Source organism: Lathyrus oleraceus, chromosome 2 (genome assembly GCF_024323335.1).
Source record: "Lathyrus oleraceus cultivar Zhongwan6 chromosome 2, CAAS_Psat_ZW6_1.0, whole genome shotgun sequence".
Classification (NCBI taxonomy): Eukaryota; Viridiplantae; Streptophyta; class Magnoliopsida; order Fabales; family Fabaceae; genus Lathyrus; species Lathyrus oleraceus.
Genome location: NC_066580.1, coordinates 436,313,649 through 436,331,097, shown reverse-complemented (window position 1 = coordinate 436,331,097; position 17,449 = coordinate 436,313,649). Strand labels below are relative to the sequence as shown.

Here is a 17,449-nt window from a genome sequence, read left to right as displayed (position 1 = left end):
TGCTATGTATTAGGCTTTCATTTTGAATTCCCAAATATATTTTGCTTATCATTATGCTATGTATTTTGGTTGTAGACTTCAAGATATAAAAGGGTTCCCCATGATTGGCATTTAGAATTCTACTTATTCTAGTTTCCAACTCGGAGGACATTTTAGTTATACCAACACTCGGAGGACATTTTAGGTATACACCTCATTCCCATTCGGTTCAGTTGATTTTTCGTCGTATGTTTGTATTATTAATTGTTACCGATAATCAATGGCTAGACACTCTACTCTGTCTTAGTTTGGTCTTGAATATTTTGTTACTCGTATATGAAAAATCACCGTTGGAAATGCATTGAGGGACAAAAGAAATCAAGTAGCTGGATAATTTACTGTTGTCTTTAGAATGAACCGATACAATGTTATCTAAGTCCCACATCAGAATTGTCAGAGTGAATAGTACGAAACACGAGGTATAAAACATAAGTGTGTCCATTACTCATGAAATTGGTTGATAATTATTAAGTTGATAATTATTAATTTCATATAATAAAGAAATAAAATAGGTAACCCTTGTTAATCATGGTATAAAGCATATGGTGCATGCATGATTTTCCTTTGAATATGTAAGCTTGTCACATGTCAACCCAACATTGTGAATTTGTTAATAAGAAACAAAGTGACTATTGAGGTTTACTATACCAACACTCGGAGGACATTTCAGTTATACACCTCATTCCCATTTTATTATTATTATCATGGCATGTATAACAAAGCACCATGTTTGGAACAAGTGTGACAAGCTTACAAAATTTTAAGGATAATTCATGTTGCTACCACATGCTTACATTGATTAAGAGAGACTAGCTGTATGTGCTGCATTATTATTTTTGAATGAAGGGTAAATTTCTTGCTATTATATATAGTTAGTGTCAAAGAAGACGAAGTTGATCATACCATTGAAGAAGATGGATGTTGAATTTGAAGTATCCCCATTATTGAATGAATATTATCAAAAAATTCATAGATTTTCCAATCTATCATAACTTTGTAAGTTATAGCAACATAGCCTTATGCCTTCATAGAATTGAATTAGGTTATTGATAATATCCTTCAATGTTGCAACAATTAAATATAACTAGCGGAACGATTGCAAAATCATCTTTCACACAGTGCTCTTTTATTAATGACATAGCAAATTGCATTGCTTCATACAAGTCATTTGCTACTTGATACAACAATTCATTACTAGATATATCCATTGAACTAATTTGTATTTTTTTCCAGCGAAATACTTTACAATTGAACTACAAAACAATTCCTTATGTACATTATGTCAGAATCTCAACGAGTCCTTCGTAATTCACAGATGGAGTAGTGGATTTGGATCTGATGGTGAATTCCGTCATGCCAATATTGTCTGGTTGCTCTAGCTCAGTATAGGGGTGATAGTTGCAAACACTCTGATGCCCAAGTTAATAAGAGTCGAATGTAAAGGTGTGTGGCAATTTTGAGTTAGAAATTGTGTACCTTACTTAATGTGATGCCTTTATTGACCTTTTATTATGGGGTTCTAGGGTTTCTAGACCTAGAACTTCTTGTCTCCTCATGCTCAATTATGTTGAAATTTGTGGTGGTAAGATTAGCCAATCGTCTATATCAAATAACATCAGAGAACCACATTTATTCTAGAGCAATCAAATTAGCGACCTTCTTATCATTTTTTATTTATTTATTTTGTGAATTATGTCTTAAATGAATATCTAAGAGATGGAAGAGGTTATGAGTTGTGGGAAGTAGAATCTGGAGGACCAAAGTTTACCGTTCACATATGTATTACTTTCAGCGAGCCGAAGAATGGGAGGAAGAATAAAGACCTAGAGATGAAAATTTTAAAAACTATAGCAGGGAAAACTTAGTTTGAAGTGGAGGTTCCTGTTATGGATACTAATAGTAGTGAGAGAACAATTACATAGGTCTCAGATTATCATTTGATCGTGATAAATAGAGGAAGCAGATTATACCATCTCAAAGATACGATTATGTTGTCTTTGATAGATATGCTTTAAATGTGGCTGAAAGGTTGCAACACTCAAATATAGAGATCATCATGGATGCATTTGAAAGCAGTAGAGTCAAATATGGTTAAAGAATCATATGTGCGGGTTTATTATACTACATGAGCAGAAAAAGTAGTTGAAAGCAAGTGGATCCAAGTGGAAAGATCAACGTTCAAGTGTGGCTTGAACTTTATCAAGGTTGTCGAATAATGCTTTTAATATGATAGAGAGCAACAAGGTGGTTTATAGGTTAATTGACATCACCATAGTTTAAAGTCAAAGTGAATAATTGTAAAAGTTGTAGAAACCAAAGTTGAAGAAAGACGAAAAGCACCATCAAGACCAACGAATGACGTAGAATTCACGGAGTGACGATTCGACAAGACAGTGGTAGTCGTGTTGAGTTTGTTGTGGTAAAGGGAGGCGCCATAACCACGGTGGCGGCGGAAAAAACCACGACCGGTGATGGAGCTGCAATGGCAGAACCAATGGTTCATAGTGCGACGGTGACGACCAATAAAGGGGCAGAGCTTCAGTGGCCGACCTGCGATAGGAGGCGGTAGTTTGGTCCGCCGATCGGAATTTTTAGGATAGCAAGTCTAGTTTGGGTGGTTCATAGTCATCAATTCATGAATTCTTTTGTTTAATGAGACGTGTTTTAGGCCCGTTATGGATCTATCGAATTTGTGAAATTATAAATATGTATCTTTATCATTCTCTATAACTCTTTTATAATCTCTTGTAACAATTCTAGGAAGTATAATGAATCGGATAATCACTCTATCCCCTATAGAAGATCACTTTTATCGAACTAAATAAGCAAATTTCTTTCCTCTTGCTTGTTGCGAATTTTCTATCACTAATTATAAGTTATTTTGGTTGCTTGAGACCATTTATTTTAGTTACCATTCTTCAGGTTCATACATATTCAATCTTAATGAATTTAATATCAAAGTTAAATTCAACGAGAGCTTGATGTATTTGAATCTATTAACAGGTTCACTATTATTGTTGAAGTTTTCTCAACAATTTAAGTGGGACTTCACTAGACTAGAAAAAGAGAATAAATTGTAAAATTTTCTAAATGGAATGACATATAATACGATCCTTCGGAATATGTATGGCCACATTTTCTTCATAAAGTGTCAATATTGACGTGTCATGTGCACCTTCAGGATATGTCATAGTTTGAACCTCAAGCATATACACACCATGCTTTTAAAGTTGAGGTTTTGGATTATATGGTTCAGATTTATCTGCCTAGATCTTATGCTGACGCTCCTACTTAGCAGAGATGATGACCATGTCTTATTCCTCTTAACACGATTTCTCATCATATTATTTCTATCTGATCTACTATGAAACTTTTTTAGTGTTATTGATGGCTGATCCTCTGTCGCATACGGATCAAAAACGAGTTTAAAAATATAGTAAAACGGAAGCAACATTCGAGTCGTATCACAGGGATTCTTGAAAGTTTTAACCAAATGATCGTAACAATGAGGAATTTTTTAGGTTCATAACTTAAATAGAAGATGATTAAGGTAAAAACAAAATTGATAAATAAGCTAATCTGCTGTTTCAATATCCGACTTTATCATCGATTCTTATGATTTCAATTCCCTAAGCGGATTCAATCATATTCGATTACAATACCCACTGACAAGCGCAATTGGTATTATACGATGTGTGTTCCTAATTTCCTAATTAAGTAAACAGATTTAAGCAGTCGCGAACTAAACAAACACAACTTAATCAAACACGATAACGAAAAAGTTACGCTAACGTGATTATAATTAAGGATCATACAAAGAATCGAATTTAATCAACTCTATCCTATAAGCAACAATCAAATTAATCAAATGAAAGTAATCGAATTAAGGAAACAACTTTATAGGAATACTTGAAAAGAAAATCAAAATTAAATTGGAATTTATAAAAACTTCAAACTGAAATTCGAATACAACAGACCAGCCTTATGGGAATTAGTTCTCCATAGAATTCGTATGCCTTATTCTCTATGTCGCGAATGCTGAATAATGAATCCTAAAACTACTAATTTGTTCAAATAGAGCAATGGAATTCAGTCATAATAGCAACCGACCCAAAAAAATACAAAAATGATCCAAAAACTAAGTATTTTTATAAGTCTGAATTGAAATTAATTATGCGACTCTTATTAACTCCGAATTTACTTCTGACTTCAACATAAAACTTGTAGCTTACCCTCTCAGATTTCCAAGGCATATTAGAACGCGTTAATCCGGTTTTCGTAGCTTAAGTTATGACTTGTACAACTAGGAGGCGTGAATAATGGTTTATTCAGAAAATAAGCACTTATTCAGAAAATAAGCATAACTCAACTTAACTTCCAAAAATCTATTAATAGAAATTAAAATAATTTGAGAAGGCATATAAAAATCTTAGCACAAAGTAAAAGATAGTGTATTAAAATACACTGATCAAATTCCCTCAACTTAAACTTTTGTACTCGGAGTAAAATTTCAAATTCAAAATTTAGAACAGAAAAATAAGAACAAAATCGAACATGAAATTTCAAAGGTTTTCAGGATGACAAATGATAAGCAAAATCCTAATTCCAATTTTCAAGAATATGGTGTTAATGAGTAACTTTTCGTGACATTCAAATCAAATAAGCAGACAGTTTACTAAAGAGCACATCATAAACATCAAGATCCCATATTATAAAATTCCCTCAACTCTCAAGTGTTTAGGTTGTCTGTTTACACTCAAAGTACATCATGAAAATTAGCATTACCATAAGCTTGAAAAAACTCTAACATCCATAATTGAAATACATGCACAAGATCAAAAAGACTTTTATTCGGGTTGTAACCTGGCCGATGTAATGGTGAGATGGATCCTGAGGGGTATTAGGCTAAAATTAAAAGGGTCAAAAGAAAATTGAAAGAAACTACATGAGTTGAACTCAATAAACCTTCATTCACTTTCAATAACAACCTTGCGATTATTTCTCTTTTCTTTTCTCTTTTTTATCAACCTTTCAAATTGAAAGAATATGTATTGTCATCCTTCTTTTTTCCCCCTATTTTTTTTCTTCTTCTTTTTCTATTTTCTGCCAACTTTTGAATGAAATATCAAAACTATAATTATATAATCTCACACAACTTCAAACAAGACTTTTTCAACCATTTGAATAGGGTGATAACATTTTTTTTTCATTTTTAGGTTTTTAATGTGTTATAAACAAAAAATGAGATAAATAGGCTCAATGAGATTTTCAAACAAGGGATAATATTTTTCAGGATTGACTTTTGGCTAATTGGTTACAAAAATAAAACACAAACAACTTGCCTTTATCATATCAGTGTGCACAAGTAATCAGGTTTCAAACAAAATCAGATCAAGTTCTAGAGACTAACAGTTTTTAGATGTTAGAGTAATTAGTTTTTTTTTTATAGATTCAGCTTAATTTCATTGTTTGTGTTGAATCAAAATGTTACTGACTTACTCTTTTTGCATGGAAGTTATGATGTTGTGATTGCAAAACAAACAATTGTATCCTTTTACCACCCTTACTTTTTACATTTTGGAACTTTGGATGTTTTTGTCGATGATGGTTATTATTTTATGAATATTTCTTTCCTTAAATTCTATAATTTCTTAATTATTTGTACAATCGCCACTAGGTTGTTCCTGATGAAAAATGGAGAAAAATACTAGAGGACTTTACAACTATATTTAGTATAAGCAAACACTCTTTACTTGAGTCTTTGACTTTTTACCTTCTTGATGATCATTCAGATGAAGCTTTAGCGATAACATCAATTTAACTTCAATATAACATGTGTGAATATTTGATTTTCTATATTTTGTGCTTTTGAACTTTAATATGTTGGGAAATCAAGTTTGTATCAGTTAAATTGGTAAATTTTTGTGATTTTATGTGATTATCTTTATGAAATTAATTATTTTTATAATGTTGATTTTGGAGGAAGAAAACCACTTGATGATTTATCCACCTCAGTGAAATCCATTGATGTATTAGATGAAAAGAAAGTCATCAATGGGGCATTTAATAATGTTTATCCTTCTTGAAGTCATACATCAAAACTACTCAAGTTCAAGAACAATTCCGCTATTTTGAATAAGGAAATTATTTCTGCTAAAGGGGAAAAATATTTAAAAAGATAGAAAGACTGCGATTTCAAACTCAGAGAAAATAAATTAACACCTGTACAAATAGAATAGCCATTTTGTTGTGCATACAAAAATTTGAGATCTTGTGTCAAAATAAAACATGGGGATTTTGATAAGAAAAAACTTAAAAAAGATTAAAGTTTGAAAAATACATAGGTTCTGTTTTTAATTTTTGTGGTGTATATTCCTACTAAAATTGAGTCTTAATAATAAAAATTCCAACAAATTGTTTGTGTATATATAAAACTATAAATTATTTATTTTATTTAAAATTCGAATGAAAGTTGTTTGATAGATTAAATAATATAATTAAGAGTGTGTCATTCAAATAAATTGGTAATAATCACCTTTTTTTTTCTTAACTAATATAAATATATTATTTTCTTAATTATTTCACGTATATTAATTTTTACATAATCGAAAAAAAACATTACTTTTATAAATATTATGATTTATTAAAATAACATATAACATATCTATTTTATTATTTTCAATTTAATATATCTATTAGAATATTTGGGAAAATGATTTATTTTGAAAGTATTAAAGAATAAAAGGATTACTTTTAACGGAAGAAAATTCATTATTTTTAGAAATTTATCTTAAATTGTTATAATAATATTTATTTGTCATTAATAATATAATAAACTATATATGATACAAATATATTTATATATGAAAAAAACTTTTATATACGGGAAAAATTCAAATACTTTTATGATGGACTTTAATTTTATATATGAAAAAATATAATGTTATAAATTGAAAAGAATGTATTTTTTGCTACAAATATTTTTATAAACGGAAAAGGTATAATTTTTTTTCTTAAAATAACCATCTTTTTTAAATAAAATAATAAAATAATCTATTTTTTAAATTAATTACCGAAACAACCACCTTTCATTACTGATGCGTCAATTGAATTGGCGCATCTAATTCGCATTCAAAGGAGGCACCCAAGTCATTAGCACATGCATGCATTGCAAATGAGCATATGCGTCAATGGCCTTGGCGCATGCTTACCTTGAAGCCGCATGCATTGGCGCATGCATATACTACATCAGTGTATGCGCCAATGCATGTGACGCATGCACTTTCCATATTTTAAAAAAAAAATTATAATTTATAATTTATAATTAATTTAATTAAATACTTAAATTAAAAATTATATTATATTATAAAGTAAAAATACATAAAATTGACAAGAAAATCAATGATCCGCCCGATTGAAACGCCCTCATGTTCAACATCCAGGTAGCCTGTCTTCGAGGTCTCCCACGATTTCTGTGAGGTGTTTGGGATCTTTGAGTGCTGGCATGATGCAATGATGGCTGGTGTGAAGGTCTGGTGGAAGGTTCAGTGATATTTGATAGATTTGTCATCATTCGTCACCAATAGATGGGGGTTGTCGCTAATGGCGCTTCCGTAATTGAGTTCGGTGTCCATGTTGTCGTGGTTGGGTCGTTGTGGTTGGGTGGATTGTGGACGATATGGTTTCCCGAATTGGGACATTGAATCATTTTGGAAATGAAGCAATGGTTTATGTGCTGTAATAAAGTCAAACAATGGTTGGGTGTTGTGGCGATGAGATGTTTATATGTTCATTGGTGGGGGGCTACGATGGTATGATGCTGAATCATATGAATCATCTAGGCTATAGACTATTATGATGGTTGCGTATGATTGTTGGTGGTTAGGGTTTGATTCTTGGTTTTGAGTTTGGGTGTGTGACATGAATTGGTTGCGAGGTTGGGTGTTTGGTGGTTGGGTGTATATGGTAGGGTGATGATGTGAGGTTGGTCTTTGGGTTTGGGTGGGTTGACATTGTTCTTGAGCGGGGATTATTGTTGGGCGTTTGATGACGAAGCTCGTTGGCTTGGATCAATCAAATACCTTGTCTCAAACACAAACTGTGTGATCGCGACTTTATGAGTCGAATTGGGGTACTAACTGCAAGTGCACTGTTCTATCGCGTAGTTTTAAAAGATATCGATCCCACAGGGACTTATGAATCGATATACCGTTTTCTAAGGTTACTTCGTAAAGCTAAGGCGGATGATACTTTGATTGTTTTGGGGAAAAGTAAAACTAAAATTAGATCTAAATTAAATATTAATTAAGCGGATATCGGTATGTAGTTCGTCGTAATTAGGGAATCAAATCTTCGTTGGTTTCTTGGTTTTAAAAGAAATCTTTTCAGTAGACACTATTGATTAAAAACCTTTTCTCAAACTCTCGCTCTGTTGAATAGACAATGACTTTATATTAACGTAGCTGTCACTTATTAGTTAAGTCCAAAATCGCTTTTTGAAAACAATAGAATCTATAGAAACTCTTTTTATTAAAATAATAACCGTTTAAACACCCTCGTCTCAAACTCTCGCTCTGTTGACTTAGATTATATAATTAAACTTAAATGCTTAACTCTCGTCCTCACATTTAACCTTTAAAAATACTTTTTGAAAAAGATTAGAATTTAATTAACTCTAAAAATTGCTTTCGCCCTGATTTAGAATTAATGTCCAATTTACACTGTCCAGTTAAAAACTCAAACTTTCGTTCTATTAATTTTAACTTCTTTATGTCTTTTACTCTCGTACAAAAACTTTGGGATTAACCCTGTAAATTGAGACTATAAAAAGAGTGATTTATTTTTAAATGAAATTAAACCAACTTGGTTTTTGATTCCTTATTCCGCTTACTTTACATACCGATATCTAAATTAATTAGCCGGACATGCTAAACAGGTCTAAACAATTATCATGCTTAAATAAAACCATATCAGGCAAACAATATAAATAAACAGAAATGCGGGGCATATATAAATTAAAACAATAAATTAAAGAACCTGAATAATTAATAGCAATCTTGAACACTCCACCACAGACCGGTTGGATTTGTTCTTAAACTCTTAAATCGGACAGCAAAATAAAAGCGAAGGGATAAAATACTATGATCTAACGTAAGGTTAGATCCAGTAAAAGATACACAATAGTTTTCGGTGTAGAAACTATTGTGTGAAAAATTAATTAAGTGCTTGAAAGATTGACTGGAAAAGAAAAGGAAATAAAAATTGCTAGGAAAGTAAGTGCTGAAAATAATAAAAAGTAGTGAAAATAATGTTGTGCCGAAAACTGGAAAATTGAGATGAGCGTGAGAGAGCTGCAGGGTTGGATCTTTGGCTCTATTTATATTACTCTCATTTGTAACCGTTTCCCTTTGGTAGCTTTCTCACGTCAATTGGTCAAGCGAAGAAAGAGGAGGAACGTGCTTTCGTTGCTTCTGTTACGCGTCAAACCCAAAAATATAGGAATGGGGGTGTGACGCTCGTCGTACCTTGTGTTACGCTCGTAACACTTAGCTGGAGGCGTGACGCTCGTCACACCTTGTGTGGCACTCGTCACAGCTTCAACGCTTCTGGCTGATAATTGTGGGTTGGGCTTTAGTGGAATTGTTTCTCATTCTCTTTTTGCACCCCCTTTTCTTCCTTTTTCACTTATGCTTCAAATAAGTTACCTGAGATAAATAGAAGGGAAAATACCAAGTAATATCGAATAATATGAAATGAATCGGAACAAATAATAATATAATTTAATTAAATCGAGTTCGAAAATGTGAAATTATTTCATGTTATCAAATTCCCCCATACTTAGACCTTTGCTTGTCCTCAAGCAAGATACAATATAGAAATCGTTTTAAAAATTTGGTCAGATGAAATTTCAAAACACACATCAATTCGTACCAGGTTGCAAGTAAAGCTTGTTTAGAAGTATCCTGGGTTTAATCTTGACATCAACAACTACCGTTACAACCTCAGATAACCTCACCTTATGCAAACCAGTTCGAGTCATGCTACTATAACTAGCCTAGTTCCTTTACTCTTATTTCACCCGTTTTCATTCTAGCGAAATCACATTAAGCCCTTTATCGTTTCGCGCACATAGTGGAGTGACCGGTTAGTGATTTTGATCCCCTTTTTAGCTTGAAGTTCTGGTACATAAGTTGGATAACTTCGTTATTTAGTCCATTGCAAATTGCGGGGGATCAGACCGTAGTCCGCCCTACCAAGTTCAGTACCAGATACCTGCTGAACCAATTCATAATGGATCTTTCGTATCATGCTTTTGTATGATCTGCAACCTTTAGATTAAATGATCTGGTAAGGATCACCTAACTTAATTAGTGCATTTCCTGATATATATATATATTTTTTTGTTTTGGGAATCATTCACTTATATTCATCGGCTCTCCACGTAGTTTGCTATTAAGATGGTGCTGACTTCTTGTATAAACTACTCGGGGTTACTATAAAACTAAAAGTTCAAGGGGTTGGTATAATAGGTACTTTTCTGATCTAACATGTTGAGGTTTGTTTAGAGCGTTGGTATGGTAATAATTTTGTCTTGATTTCACTCAAGTTTGATAAAATAAACAACCTTTATATTTATTGATTGTGTTAAATTTTTGTTATGGCTCAAGAAAATTAAGGGGAATAGATAATAGGAAATTTTTCACACTAGGGACTTAATTTAAAATAAATATGTATTATAAAACTTTTTTTTTCATAATAATAAGAAAGGGAAATAACAATGAAAGGGAAAATAACATACTTGAAAAAGGAAGGCTGAAAGAACAAGGTTTTTCCCCCCACACTTAACTGGAACATTGTCCCTAATGTTTCAAAGAAAACAAAAGAAATAGAAAAAAGAAAAAGAAACTAAAATCAATGCTGTCTGCCGCCTCTTGTTCATGGACCTGGTGATCGTTGACGTACTTCTAAGTCGTCAAACCTGCTGAGCAACTCAGTGAACCGCTGGTCGGTTATGGCATTTCTCGCTTCCTGTTGTTGTTGCATCTGGCGCATCATTTGCATCACTTTGAGATTCTGCGCTTGCATACCATCAATAGCATCCATGATATCATCATTGGTTGCTGGCCTTCTTCGTCGACGACGCCGTGAGGATAGACCAGCTGCGTTATCGGAAGGGTTGAGCGGGCCTGATTGTTGTGCAGGAACCTGATCACCTTGCTTCATTTCTTCAAACTCGTCTGGAGTCGGGTTTGCGTGTGAAGGCTCGGTAGCTTCGGGAGCAGTCAGATCGTAGATGAAGCGGTTGGGGTTGGTGACATTTGTGAGGGCAATGTTAGGTGTAGCACCTCAAATTTGCACCCTACCATTTTGTACATTCATTTCATATTAGGTCATAGCATCAACAATGTCCATTGCATAACATTGCATTGTCCATTTGCCCAAGTGCAAGCTCAGTTGATGAATCAGGTCAGACTGATCAGGAGAATCAGTCAATCAAGCAAGCAAGTGCCATTTTCATTGGGACAAAGCCCTAGGGTTGATTTTTCAAGCTCATATGGTCCAAGGATCATCTTGAAGTGGTTTGGCCAAAGATTGGATGCTCAGAAGTCACCAGTCATTGTTCAGTCAACCAAAAGTCAATAAAAGTCAACTGTGGTCAACTGTACATTTAATCAGTGATTTGATGATTGGAATTGGTTGAATATGTCTCATTCATGTCTATATAAACTTCATTTGGCATTTCAAAGACCAAGGTTGAAGGAATTGAGCTCAGGCAGACAGTTTCCCAAAATGGCAAGTGGACCTGTAATTTCAGCTGCCCAAAATGGAAACTTTTTCTCCTCAAAATAACTTCATCATACAAGCTTCAAATGGAATTGTGTCCAACATGAAAGTTGAAGATCTTGTTCTCACCATTCCAAAAAGTCCAAGAACTCAAAAATCTTATGTGCGGTTTGCAAAATATGGTTCAGTGAAGTTCAAAAAAGACCCGTAATCAGGAGGCCATAACTACCACATGGATTGTCCAAATTGCAAATTCTTTATATGCACAAACTCCATTTAATGTGTACTTCAATGGTGCATAATCGGATTTCTTTGAAAATGCTCCATGCAAAAGGCCATTTTTGAAGTGAATTATTTAGAAGGAGGGGCAAAATCGTCCAAAATGAGAAATATGGAGAATTTGAAAATGAGGCCAATGCAACCAGCTCCCAAAGGATATTTTTGATTGTTTCCAATTGAAAAATGCTGCTAAAAATGCTGCTAAGCTTCAAAAAGAAAAAAAATCCAAAATGCACTACATGAGCTATTTTGCACTAATCACTTTTTCATGCTTAATCATGGTTAAGGAGGGATTAAGAATCCATATATATACTTAAATCCATAACAGAAAAAAGGTTAATCACAATCTCACAATCACATTTTCTCTGCAATCACTATTCATCATAACAGAAAATCCAAAAACCAAAATCTCAATTTCTCTCATTTTTGCTCAAAATTTTTCACAACATTTTTTGGATCATTCACCAAGACTTCATCAATTTGGAGCGAATTTCTCTGTTGATTATTGACTTGCAGGTAATCTTGAACTGCTGTTGAGGAAGATTGGAGTGAAATCGCCGTCGATTTGCAACTGTTGTAAAACCTGCTGGCTTCCATCACAGTCCAAGAATTTGTTCGATTCGGAGATTCTCGAGCTGCAAGAATATCATCATACGCATCCTGAAGCAACGTCTTGTACCTGTTTCACGATTGGAAGCTCGATCGCACGGTTCCGCCGGTACTGTACTCAAGAAGGTTGGATTTTGCATCGCGCAATAGCTTAAATCTTGTTAGGGATATTGTAGATTGTAGTTCATGGATCATGTATCAATTTGTGGTTTGTGTTTTCGTTGAAAATTGAGTGAATTATTGTCAATCTAGGTTTCGATGCGTATCCTTCTTGCTTTCGATTTGTTCTGTGTACGAATTGATAGATGAAATTGTTCACATATTTATATTCGCGATCAAGAACCGGTTCGATCGGTATGGAGATTGTGGATTTCTGTTACGATTTGCCCGAAACCTAAGTTCGCAGGCGAAGAACTGATGAACTGCGAAGAACATTCATCCATTTTCTGGAAATTTTGCTCGTTGATCCGTCCCGTCCTCGTTTCAATTGCGTTTCCGTGTTTTTCCTTGCCAGGCCAAATCACAGCCGTCCGTTTCATCTGTTTGCAACGCAGCGTTTTGAGTTGTAGTTTAATAATTACGCCTTTGCCACTGCATCATAATATAATTAATTAAATCCATTTTAAATGTCAAATAAATGTTAAATAAATATTTAAAAACTTTAAAAAATCATATAATCATCAATTCTAATCCAAAAAACGCAAGGTTTTTTTTGTTGATCATCATTTTCTCTCTACTTTTTTATAGAATAAAAAACTAAATTTGTGCTTGGTGAAAAAAATAAATTGCCATAGAATGTTTTTAATGTACACATATTTCTACATGATTTACCATTTTAATTATAGAGACCACATGCTATATCCAAATTAAATGAAAATTGAGATATTGATTCTTGACATCCTTCTGGATTTTTTGACATAGATTTCATAATTTTTGAGTCTATGGTTTATTATATATGAATTGGTAAATTTGAGTATGAAATAATGTGACATCAAGTGACATGCTGAGTTTCTCTAATTGTTTACCATGCTTCCCTATGGCCAATGGCCTTGAATTTTTGCATGAAGCTTGTTTGACATGTTAACACCCCCTGTGAATTTTTGTGGATTTTTGCAATCCATTTTCGATTTGATTAGTATTTTTCCTTGCTGCCGACCATTGTTGTGGCCTAACTAGTGTAACCTTTAGTCTACATGTTGCCATATGCACACGCTTAGTCTAATGACCATGAAAATTGATAGGATAATTCTTAACCCCTGTAGCTATCTTTTGGCTTTGGTCCCACTGATTTATAATGCACCATTACTGTTTACCATCTAATTGAAGTTGGTGTATAATTGTAGGCTTCATTTGATGTTGTTTTTGCATGCTCCGATAGGTTTAATTAATTCCTATTGATCTACTAGTCCAAATGACTTGAAAATTAACATGTGGCTTGTTGAATGCCTTATGGTTAGAACACAATTTTTGTGGATTTTTTGATGCCATGTTGGCATTTATTTGAATGTGATCTCGCTGGTTGCTTGTATGAGACTCCACATTGCGTCTTTTGCCTTATATGTTGCATAAATTGAAATGAGAGCATAGTTTGAATATGGGACCAATTGGGATCCCTTTGTATGTGAAATACTTTGAATTTGATCATGATTAGCTTGCTGTTTTAACATTTTTCCCTCTTTTGGACCCTAGGCTTGTCCTAGAGGTCTTGTTGCTTACCTTTGAGTTTGATTTTGATTTTGCAGGTTAAAAGGTTAATGCTTAAGGAAGTTGTTTCATATTTTGGATGTTTACTTTGATCATTGTATACTAATGTGTTTGTTTTGTAGGATGTTTGCTTCACTCGAGCCTTGTGCCATGCACATTGTTGTTTGATTGTCCCTTGTTGATTGATTATTGTATTGATGTATGTTTGATTTTGAATGGGATGCTGATCCTGTTTGACTTTTTCAGGTACCCTTAGTTGCTCAGTTCTCTTAAGAACTTGCATTGCTTTGCTTATAAGCAATTAGCATTGAGGTATTGCACCTTCTTCTTCATGTAGTCTGGAGACCCGGCCCGTTATTTGGCCGGGCAAACTGTCTGAAGTCCTCCTTAAGAGGCAATGCTTGTGCATGTTTATATTTGTCCTAAGCAGGGAAAGTCCTCATTTGAGGCAATTGGTGGAAGGTAGGGATAAGCAATCTATCCCCCACTATTCTGTGAGTCTTCTCCTTGCTCCCATTACATGGTTGTAGCATTGAGATCCAAGCCCAAGATCTTGTACATTGTACAGTCGAGTCTATGTCCTGAGCGTAGAAGGGTCCCCCCATTCTGGACCCACGCTCCCTTGTCTGATGCTCTCTCTGACTTGAGATAGAAGCAATGAGGCACACCCCTCATCACCTTTCATCTAGCTTCACCTTAGCCCCTCAATGGCAAGGTTAAGAGCTAACCTGACCCCGATACAGAGGCTTGTTTGTTGAGGTTGATATGACCCCTCGACTAAAGCCTAGCCCTGATGTTTGAGCCCCTTGTTGGTGTGTTTATTTCATGCTGTATATGTTTGTGTGGTGTGATTGTATCCCCTAGGTTTGCTAGACTCCGCGTAGTCTCGTTTGCATGTCAATTAAGGTAGCACGGTTCCTTCGTATAGGACTTCCTTTCTTGCTTGAGCTTTCCTAAAACACAAACAAACATTATCCCCTCTTAAGGATACGTCAACTCCTTCTACTACAGGTGAGTAAGTCTCCAAAGGTCGAGCATCCGGTAGATTGCGTAGTGACGTCGTCCACTAAAAAACACAAACCAACAGGAATAGTTTAGCCGAACTACGGCAACTCTGATTCTCACGTTCAGGTGAGATACGTAGGCACGAGACGCGATGTCTTGCCGAGTTTGACTAACCACTAACACTAATTCTTTTCTCTCGCCCTCGTTGCGATTGAGACCTCCCTTTTCTCTTGCCCTAGTTGCAATTGAGACCCTTCTTCTTGTTGCATGCTGTTGTGTGTTTTGGGTTCGGATGCTGACATAATTCCATCAATTGGTTGTCGGGCTCCACGTCTGCCCTTTCGAGTGTGTTTTGGGTTCGGATGCCGACATAATTCCATCAATTGGTTGTCGGGCTCCATGTTTGCCCTTTTGAGTGTGTTTCGGTTCGGATGCCGACATAATCCCATCAATTGGTTGTCGGGCTCCATGTTTGCCCTTTGAGTGTGTTTCGGTTCGGATGCCGACATAATTCCATCATTTGGTTGTCGGGCTCCACGTTTGCCTTTGCCTGCGTTTGTTTGTGTGCGTGTTAGCCGAGCTACGGATGCTCTGATTCTCCTTCGTCCAAAGGAGATACGTATGCATAGGATGCGATATCCTAGCGAGCATGTGTCGTTTCCCCAGTCCGAACTACTTAGACTCTGATGTCTATGCTTGATAGACTAAGTAGGCCCAGGATGCGATGTCCTGCCGAGTCAGTCTTGTTTGTTTCCTTGTGTCTCTTTCAGTCTGTGTGTGTTTGAGCAGTGTTTTAGCAACCAATTTTCCTTCCTATTGTGCGTGGATCCCGTCGAGTACGACGGATGCGTAGGGGTGCTAATACCTTCCCTTCGCATAACCGACTCCCGATCCCATTCTCTTTGGTCGCGAGACCATGTCTTTTCCAGGTTTACTCTGAGCGTTTCCTTTCCCTCTTTTGGGATAAATAACGCACGGTGGCGGCTCTGTTGTTCTGTTTTCCCGCCGGTTTTTCGCGTAATGCGACAGCTGGCGACTCTGCTGGGGACAATAGAGAAGTTGACCTGTGCTGGTCCTTCTTCCCTAAGCGAGTCTCTCCTAGCGCTCTCTAGGTTAGGGTTTTGGTTGCTATCTGCTGTTATTTATTGCATTCATTCATTTACTGTTTGCATCCAATGTGTGCATTTATGTTTGCATTCATTCATTTTATCTGCTGTGCTGGCTGTGTTTCTCTGTTTGGGGTGGGAGTTACTCGAGGTAAAAGGCCCAATACCCAGGCTATGAGTGCAATCTAGGAAACTTAGGAATAGAGTGATTCATGGGAAGCGGGTGGTATGGCGCCACTTAGCGGAACATTGATATCACGAGCAGTTCAGACCCTGGTGGGATATTATCGGTGCATACATCGGGTGTGCACAGGATGATATTCTGCGAAAGGTTATTTATGCTGCGTTTCTCTTGACCTTACCCTGGCCTAGATGACACCCGTGAGTGGGAGGGGATCATTATTACAGGTACTGTTGCTGACTTGTTGGTGACTTGTTGGTGACTCTTGGTACTGATGGTGACTGTGAATTATGGACATTTATTTCTGGGACGCCGGAGTTCTGTCCGTGGTTTATCAGCGGGTTCCGTTTATTTCGGATCCCCGGGTTGAATTTGAAAGTACCGGTTCAGAGGATCTGGCTGTCATCCGTTCAGTGGATGTTCCTGTGATAGTAATGTAATCTCCGGTTCCGTTTATTTCGGAACTCCCCAAGTCGGATTTATGGTGACTTAGTCCCGATGACTGTGACTGGTCCAGAGATTTGATGGGTCCTCAGATGACTTGGTGGCACAGTGACCTGCATTCATGCATTCGCATTGGTCTCATTTCGCATTCATCTGCATTCAACTCATGTCTGTCCGTACTCAAGGTCCATTATTTTTAACAGAGACTCAGGTTGAGAGACATCCAGATGTCAGAATGTTGTTGATAAAATTTTATCTGTCTCGATGAAACCGGAATCAAAGGACAGAATATTCCTAG

At 35.6% G+C, this 17,449-nt stretch overlaps 1 long non-coding RNA gene across 15 annotated transcripts in view; it reads left to right on the top strand.

Annotated features, from left to right (window-relative positions):
• LOC127120067 (uncharacterized) overlaps positions 1-17,449 on the top strand; it is a 180,549-nt gene that overhangs the window by 115,073 nt on the left and 48,027 nt on the right. For 7 of the 15 annotated variants that reach the window (XR_007803040.1, XR_007803044.1, XR_007803035.1 and 4 more), the window contains exons 4-5: positions 76-184; positions 1,273-1,546. This is a non-coding gene — a long non-coding RNA (uncharacterized LOC127120067). The other 8 variants (XR_007803045.1, XR_007803041.1, XR_007803048.1 and 5 more) reach the window with 6 other exon arrangements.